Source organism: Bombina bombina, chromosome 5 (genome assembly GCF_027579735.1).
Source record: "Bombina bombina isolate aBomBom1 chromosome 5, aBomBom1.pri, whole genome shotgun sequence".
Classification (NCBI taxonomy): Eukaryota; Metazoa; Chordata; class Amphibia; order Anura; family Bombinatoridae; genus Bombina; species Bombina bombina.
Genome location: NC_069503.1, coordinates 109,547,583 through 109,556,148, shown reverse-complemented (window position 1 = coordinate 109,556,148; position 8,566 = coordinate 109,547,583). Strand labels below are relative to the sequence as shown.

General features: G+C 40.9%; 1 long non-coding RNA gene across 1 annotated transcript in view; it reads left to right on the top strand.

Annotated features, from left to right (window-relative positions):
• Positions 1–375: 375 nt before the first annotated feature.
• The window catches only part of LOC128660040 (uncharacterized), an 88,090-nt gene continuing 79,899 nt past the window's right edge, over positions 376–8,566 (top strand). Inside the window, exon 1 of the long non-coding RNA XR_008402499.1 lies at positions 376–447. This is a non-coding gene — a long non-coding RNA (uncharacterized LOC128660040). The remainder of the gene's footprint in view (positions 448–8,566) is intronic.

Sequence of the window (8,566 nt, the reverse complement as noted above, 5' to 3'; positions counted from 1 at the left end):
TGCTAGTGAAGGGTTAATACACACTGTGCAGCTCTCTGTGCTAGTGAAGGGTTAATACACACTGTGCAGCTCTCGGTGCTAGTGAAGTTTGAACAGGAAGGCAAATGGCAAACAGAAACCAGCGTGCTGAGTTAGGCCTGCAGCTTCAGCTGCAATAGGAGAGGAAGTCCGGTATGCTGGGAGTTGCTGCACACAGCTGAGAAATGTTGAATGTAATCAGCCAACGAAAGTGAGTGGAATCCTAAGAAGCACAGTAGCTCAAGATAGAACTGTTGCTAGCCAGCTAGCTATCCAATTTGTCTTTGAAATGGTTGCATATTTTCTTTCGTCTGATTGGCTGCTGCTTAACATGTGACTTCTAAGTGTGTATTCTGGGAGTAGTTCAGTATTCAACTGGCCTTTGTTCCCCTCCCAAGTCCCATTTACTTCCTGTAGAGCTGTTGCTGGGTGAGTGAGTCAGGCTGTGTATTGTGTGATAAATGTTTTAGTCACTTTCTGATCTTCTTAAAAAGTTTATAATTGTTATAAATGTTGTTCTTTTAATGCATGTTAATCATCTGCTTCTTCCAGGCAATGGGATAGTAAGTGCTGTTCAACTCTTTGTGTTAGTAAAGAGTTAATAAACACTGGGTAGCTCTGTGCTAGTGAAGGGTTAATACACACTGTGCAGCTCTCTGTGCTAGTGAGGGGTTAATATACACTGTGCTGCTCTCTGTGCTAGTGAAGGGTTAATACACACTGTGCAGCTCTCTGTGCTAGTGAGGGGTTAATATACACTGTGCTGCTCTCTGTGCTAGTGAAGGAGTTAATACACACTGTGCTGCTCTCTGTGCTAGTGAAGGGTTAATACACACTGTGCTGCTCTCTGTGCTAGTTAAGGTTTAATACACACTGTGCTGCTCTCTGTGCTAGTGAAGGGTTAATACACACTGTGCATCTCTCTGTGTTAGTAAAGGGTTAATACACACTGTGCTGCTCTCTGTGCTAGTGAAGGGTTAATACACACTGTGCTGCTCTCTGTGCTAGTGAAGGGTTAATACACACTGTGCTGCTCTCTGTGCTAGTGAAGGGTTAATACACACTGTGCTACTCTCTCTGCTAGTGAAGGGTTAATACACACTGTGCTGCTCTCTGTGCTAGTGAAGGGTTAATACAGACTGCTGCTCTCTGTGCTAGTGAAGGGTTAATACACACTGTGCTACTCTCTCTGCTAGTGAAGGGTTAATACACACTGTGCTGCTCTCTGTGCTAGTGAAGGGTTAATACAGACTGCTGCTCTCTGTGCTAGTGAAGGGTTAATACACACTGTGCTGCTCTCTGTGCTAGTGAAGGGTTAATACACACTGTGCTGCTCTCTGTGCTAGTGAAGGGTTAATACACACTGTGCTGCTCTCTGTGCTAGTGAAGGGTTAATACACACTGCAGCTCTCTGTGCTAGTGAAGGGTTAATACACACTGTGCTGCTCTCTGTGCTAGTGAAGGGTTAATACACACTGTGCAGCTCTCTGTGCTAGTGAAGGAGTTAATACATGTTGTTCAGCTCCTTGTCTTAGTGAAGGAAAAAAAGCCACATATGCATTAAACATAGAAATGTCATTATACATTTTGTGCTGACTGTCCCTTTAATGATTCAGATAGGCTGTGTCATTTTAAACAACTTTCCAATTTGCTTTGTTCTCTTGTTATTCTTTTTCAAAACCTAAACCTAGGTAGACTTATGTGCTCATTTCTAAACCCCTGAAAGCTGTCTCTTAATTTAGTGCATGTTGACAGTGATTTTAAAAGCTAGACAGCTCTAGTTCACGTGGGCCATATAGATGACATTGTACTCACTCACATGGAGTTATTTATGAGTTAGCACTGATTGGCTAAAATAAGTCTGTCAAAAGCACTGAGATAATGGGAACAGTCTGCAGAGGCTTAGATACAAGATAATCACAGAGGTAAAAAGTATATTAATATAATCGTGTCGGTTATGCAAAACTGTTGAATGGGTAATAAAGGGATTATCTATCTTTTTAAACTATAACAATTCTGGAGTAGACTGTCCCTTTAAGCCTAGATGTAAATGCTTTTTCTATACGGTTCTAACAGATCATACTTTGGCTGTGTTTTCATTGTGTTGGTTAAGTTTGGAAACTGCTGGAATCATAAAAATTATCCATAGACTTTAATGGCAATAAATGTTTTTATCACATAGTTTTCACAATTTACCTCCTCAATGGAATTTAGGTCTTTGTGTTTTACAGCTGACAAAGCACTTTATGACAATAACATTAGTTTGTATAAATGTATATAATACACCATCATTTATATCAGGGATATATAGAGGAATAAAATATCCACACACATTGAATACTTAAAGGGACACTGAACCCAAATTTTTTCTTTTGTGATTCAGATAGAGCATGCAATTTTAAGCAACTTAATAATTTACTCCTATTATCAATTTTTCTTCGTTTTATTGCTATCATTATTTGAAAAAGAAGGCATCTAAGCTTTTTTATTAGACAGACGCACGCAGGCAGACGCAGACAGATGCAGCCGCAGACAGCCACAGAGACGCAGGCAGACAGCCACAGAGACGCAGGCAGACAGCCACAGAGACGCAGGCAGACAGCCACAGAGACGCAGGCAGACAGCCACAGAGACGCAGGCAGACAGCCACAGAGACGCAGGCAGACAGCCACAGAGACGCAGGCAGACAGCCACAGAGACGCAGGCAGGCAGAGACACAGACAGACAGGCAGACAGAGACACAGACAGACAGGCAGGCAGAGACACAGACAGACAGGCAGGCAGAGACACAGACAGACAGGCAGGCAGAGACACAGACAGACAGGCAGGCAGAGACACAGACAGGCAGGCAGGCAGAGACACAGACAGGCAGGCAGGCAGAGACACAGACAGGCAGGCAGGCAGAGACACAGACAGGCAGAGACACAGACAGGCAGAGACACAGGCAGGCAGAGACACAGGCAGGCAGAGACACAGGCAGGCAGAGACACAGGCAGGCAGAGACACAGGCAGGCAGAGACACAGGCAGGCAGAGACACAGGCAGGCAGAGACACAGGCAGGCAGAGACACAGACAGGCAGGCAGGCAGAGACACAGACAGGCAGGCAGGCAGAGACACAGGCAGACAGACAGGCAGAGACACAGGCAGACAGACAGGCAGAGACACAGGCAAACAGACAGACAGGCGGGCAGAGACACAGACAGGCGGGCAGAGACACAGACAGGCGGGCAGAGACTTACAGCTCATTCTACTAGATCAGTTGCCACTTGGGCTCTTAAGAATGAAGCTTCAGTTGATCAAATTTGCAAAGCAGCAACTTGGTCTTCTTTGCATACTTTTATTAAATTTCTCTTGTAAGATGTATCGAGTCCACGGATTCATCCTTACTTGTGGGATATTCTCCTCCCCTACAGGAAGTGGCAGAGAGAGCACCCACAGCAGAGCTGCCTATATAGCTCCCCCCTTAGCTCCACCCCCCCAGTCATTCTCTCTGTCTGTCTGTCTGTCTGTGTCTGTCTGATCTTCTTTCTTGTTCCTCTCAGGGCTCTTCGAGATAGGCTAGTGGGGTGTGTTTTTTCCCTGTCAGTCTAATGTGAGCTTTCATAGTTCTTTTTTTCTGAAAGTTACGGTTTCTCTTTGGCAGGTACTGCAGAGACATGCCTGCGGTTGCCCTTGATTTTTCTTTTATCAGGTCAGGATTATTTGTTTTCTTTCATGTAATTGGCAAGAGTCTATGAGCTAGTGACATATGGGATATACAATCCTACCAGGAGGGGCAAAGTTTCCCAAACCTCAAAATGCCTATAAATACACCCCTCACCACACCCATAATTCAGTTTTACAAACTTTGCCTCCTATGGAGGTGGTAAAGCAGGTTTCGGCTAAGATTTCTATGTTGACATGTGCTTCTCAGCATTGTTGAAGCCCGATTCCTCTCAGAGTACAGCGTATGTCAGAGGGATGTGAAGGGAGTATCACCTATTGAATGCAATGATTAACCTAATGAGGGTCTATTTCATAGGTTCTCTGTTATCGGTCGTAGAGATTCATCTCCAACTTCCCTTTTCAGATCGACGATATACTCTCATATACCATTACCTCTACTGATAACTGTTTCAGTACTGGTTTAGCTATCTGCTATATGTGGATGGGTGTCTTTCGGTAAGTATGTTTTTTATTACTTAAGACACCTCAGCTATGGTTTGGCACTTTATGCATTTATATAAAGTTCTAAATCTATGTATTGTACTTATATTTGCCATGAGTCAGGTTCATGTATTTCCTTGTGCAGACTGTCTGTTTCATATTTGGGGAAAGTAAACATATTAAGAAATAGTTTTTCTTACCTGGGGTTTAGTCTTTTGCAAATTGACTACTTTTTCTTGAAAATTGTGGGCAGTACTAGGCCCGCGGGTGCGCCAAATGCTAGACTTTATTGCGTCATTTTTGGCGCGAGAATTTTTTGGCACGAAAGTACGTCCGTTGACGCAAGTTCGTCATTTCCGGCGTCGTAATTGACGCAGAGTATTACACATGGTTGCGTTCTTAGTGACACGGGTGTCATTTCCAGATGTTATTGGCGCCAAAAAATATTTTCTGTTACGTTGTGCGTCTGTAATACTCCTGACCAATATAAAATTGGTTTTGTTGCTCTTGTGTTTTAAGTCTCAGCAAAATGGTTATATTTACTAAGATCATAAACTGTGAGCTAATTAGTAATAAATACAGTAATGAATGACACTGGAAAAGAAACAACGTGTGTTTATTATAACACAGGTTTCCTATGAGCAGTGTTAGAATAGCTGTCTCAAGTTTCTTCTTAATGACTTGGTTAGAGGTATAATGTTCAGCAGGAATAATCACTTCAACAAGTTGTAACAGGTGTTTCAATAGTATCGCAAACAAACTTCACACACTCTCACTGGAATAAAATATTTACAAGTCCCACACATTCATTCACATCCTTTTGGAAGCATATATGAATAACTGGTTGTTCAGTCACAGGTTAGTACGAATAGTGCTTACGAGTTCTTAGAGGATTTATCGGCATATAATCTTACCACTTCAGTCTCTAAGTAAGCGATCACAGTACCTTTGTCTTGGGAGGAATATACCTGATGTGAGAAAAGATCCGGAGGTTTGTTTGTCCCACAGCGTGTGGAGAAGTGAGAAGCCGGTGAGAGTGTGACTTACTTCCGGTTGCGATTAGGATGATCCGATACACAGCTGATGCTGGAATCTCACACAGAGCTAAATATTGCGGCTGCAAAAAATACTGAATAGCTGAATGATATAAAGGTTTGATTTGAATAAACCTCAAGGTGTAAAACCTAGTAAAGGTTATAACAAGCTGAATAATTCAAAGGTTAAATAAACAGAGACCTGGTCTTAAGAACTATGAATATAAAGCTAAACTCTTAACAGAGCAGGCTTAAACAAAGTACATCAATTAACAGGCAGTTTGAATATGGCAATGTGAGGTTTAAATAGGGTTTGGCTGTTGGTAGGAGGGATCAGTCCTTAAAGGTATATTACATCTCCCCCCCGTTAAGGAATCACCCCCGGTGATTCAGGGTGAGGTTTAGATGGGTAACGGAGATGAAAACGCCTAAGGAGTCTTGGAGCGTTAATCTCCGAGTGATGTTGCCAAGAATTCTCTTCTGGTCCATAACCCTTCCATTGAATCAGATATTCCAATCTCCTTCTCCTAATGCGAGAATCTAGGATTCTTTCTACCTCAAACTCTTCTTGATTGTTTAGGAGTATGGGAGGAGGAACTGTCAAATCTAATCTGTTTCGGTCTGAAGTATACGGTTTTAATAATGAGACATGAAATGTATTATGTATTTTGTAATGTTGTGGTAGCTTTAATCTCACTGCATTAAGATTGATGATTTTGTCAATTGAAAAAGGTCCTATATACTGATTAGCTAATTTTTTACTTGGTATCTGTAACCTTAGATATTTAGTAGAAAGAAGTACCTGATCACCTAACTTATAGTCTGGTGAGGGTCTGTGTCTTTGGTCATAATAATGTTTTTGTCTGTCTTTAGCTTGAACGAGGTGTGCCTTTATTTGTTCTAATCGATCTTGTAAGGTATTGAGATAAGTTGTAGCACCTGGAGAATTGACTGGAGTATTTGAAAGAGTGATTGATGTGGGGTGATAACCATATGTGGCAAAAAATGGGGACATCTTTGTTGAAGAGGATATAGAGTTATTGTATGAAAATTCTGCCAAAGGGAGGTATGTTACCCAATCATCTTGTAAATGTGTAATATAACACCTGAGGTACTGTTCTAATGTTTGATTTAATCGTTCGGTTAACCCATTGGTTTGTGGGTGGAATGCTGTGGAGTATCGTGTGTCAATCTTGAGTGACTTACAGAGTGATCTCCAGAAAGCGGAGGTGAATTGAGTACCCCTGTCAGTTATAATGGTGGATGGTAAACCATGTAGGCGAACAATAGCTCTAATGAATGCTTTTGCTGTTATAAAGGCACTAGGAAGAGCCTTTAAAGGTGTGAAGTGAGCTAATTTGGTTAATTGATCCACTACAACAAATATTGTATTATAATGTTGTGACTCTGGTAAATCAACAATGAAGTCCATGGATATGGTACTCCATGGTCTATCAGGAATCGGCAGTGACGTCAGGTAACCTATAGGTTTCCTATGCTCAGCCTTGTTTCTGGCACAGACATCACAGCCAATGACGTAGTCAGAAATAGTCTTTTCCATATGAGGCCACCAAAAGTTCCTTTTAGTTAACTCAATGGTCTTTTGGATTCCTGTATGTCCAGATAATACATTGTCATGGGTATTGTTCAATATGAGTTGTCGTTGAGACTCAGGAATGAATAATCTTCCATTATGGTAAAATAATCCTGTTGTTGAATCCTTAACGCACTCTGGTGGTATTGAAGTCTCATCTTTCAGAGCTGATAATATTTCAGTCTCTAAACCAGTGAGTGCTCCCAAAAATTTTTCTTCTGGTATAATTGGTGTTGAGATGTGTTGTGGCAAACTGGAATCAAACTGTCTTGATAAAGCGTCAGCTTTCGCATTTGCACTTCCTGGTCGGTATGTTATTAAAAAATTGAACCGATCCATAAAAAGTGCCCATCTTACTTGACGGGAAGAAAGTGTCTTGTTAGTCCTTAAGTATTCTAGGTTCTTATGATCGGTATAAATCAGAAAGGGTTCTTTAGTTCCTTCTAAGAGGTGTCGCCAATGTTCTAGTGAACGTTTTATAGCTAATAACTCTTTGTCACCAATAGAATAATTACTTTCTGCTGGTAAGAAAGTCTTTGAATAAAAAGCAATGGGATGAATCAGTTTGGTGTCCCTGTTCTGTTGTGATAATACTGCTCCAATTCCAGAATTGGAAGCATCTACTTCCAATATGAATGCTTGATTGTAGTCTGGTAAAGTTAAAACTGGTGCTGAGGTGAAAAGCTCTTTTAGCTTAGTAAAAGCTTCTTGGGACTCTTTTGTCCAACAGAATTTATGATTGCTACTAGTTAGTTGAGATAGTGGTTTTACAACTGAGGAAAACCCTTTGATAAATCTCCTGTAAAAATTTGCAAACCCCAGAAACCTCTGGAGTGAGCGTGTGGTAGTGGGTTTTGGCCATTCTATAATAGCCTGAATCTTTTGTTGATCCATCTCAATCTTGTTGGGTTTTAGAATATAACCCAGGAATTTTATTTCTGATGTATGAAAAATACATTTTTCTAACTTAGCGTATAACTTATTTTGTCTAAGTCTAGTTAAAACCCAACGAACGTGTTTCTCATGTTCAGCCATATTTTTTGAATATATTAAGATATCATCCAAATAGATTATGACGCAAACATCTGTGAGATCGTGGAATATCTCATTTATGAAATGCTGGAAGGTTGCCGGAGCATTGCATAATCCGAAGGGCATAACGTTATATTGGAACAATCCGTATCTGGTGCGGAAAGCAGTCTTCCACTCATCACCCTTCTTGATTCGGATTAGATTATAAGCTCCTTTTAAATCCAGTTTTGAAAATACAGTGGCCCCCGTAAGTCTTTCTAGTAACTCAGGGATTAAAGGGAGTGGATATCGGTTCTTTACTGTGATCTTATTTAGAGCTCTGTAGTCGATAATTGGACGTAAAGTTCCATCTTTGTTTTTTACAAAGAATATCCCAGCCGCTGCTGGAGAGGTTGAATGAGTAATGAAACCCTTTCTCAGATTATCATCCAAATAAGTACGTAAATCTTGGAGTTCATTTTGGTTCATTGGATAAATTTTGCCATGAGGTATTTGTGATCCTGGAATAATGTCAATGGGGCAGTCAAATGCTCTATGTGGAGGCAAATTTTCAGCTTCTTTCAAATCGAATACGTCTGCCAGATCCTGATATACACATGGAATACCCTGCTCCATAGTAGCTATAGAACAGTGAGGATAACAAGTCTTAGTACAATAGGTTGAGTTTAGGTTTACTATGTTTTGTGTCCAATCTATTTCAGGATTATGAATAACTAACCATGTATAACCTAAGATGACTGA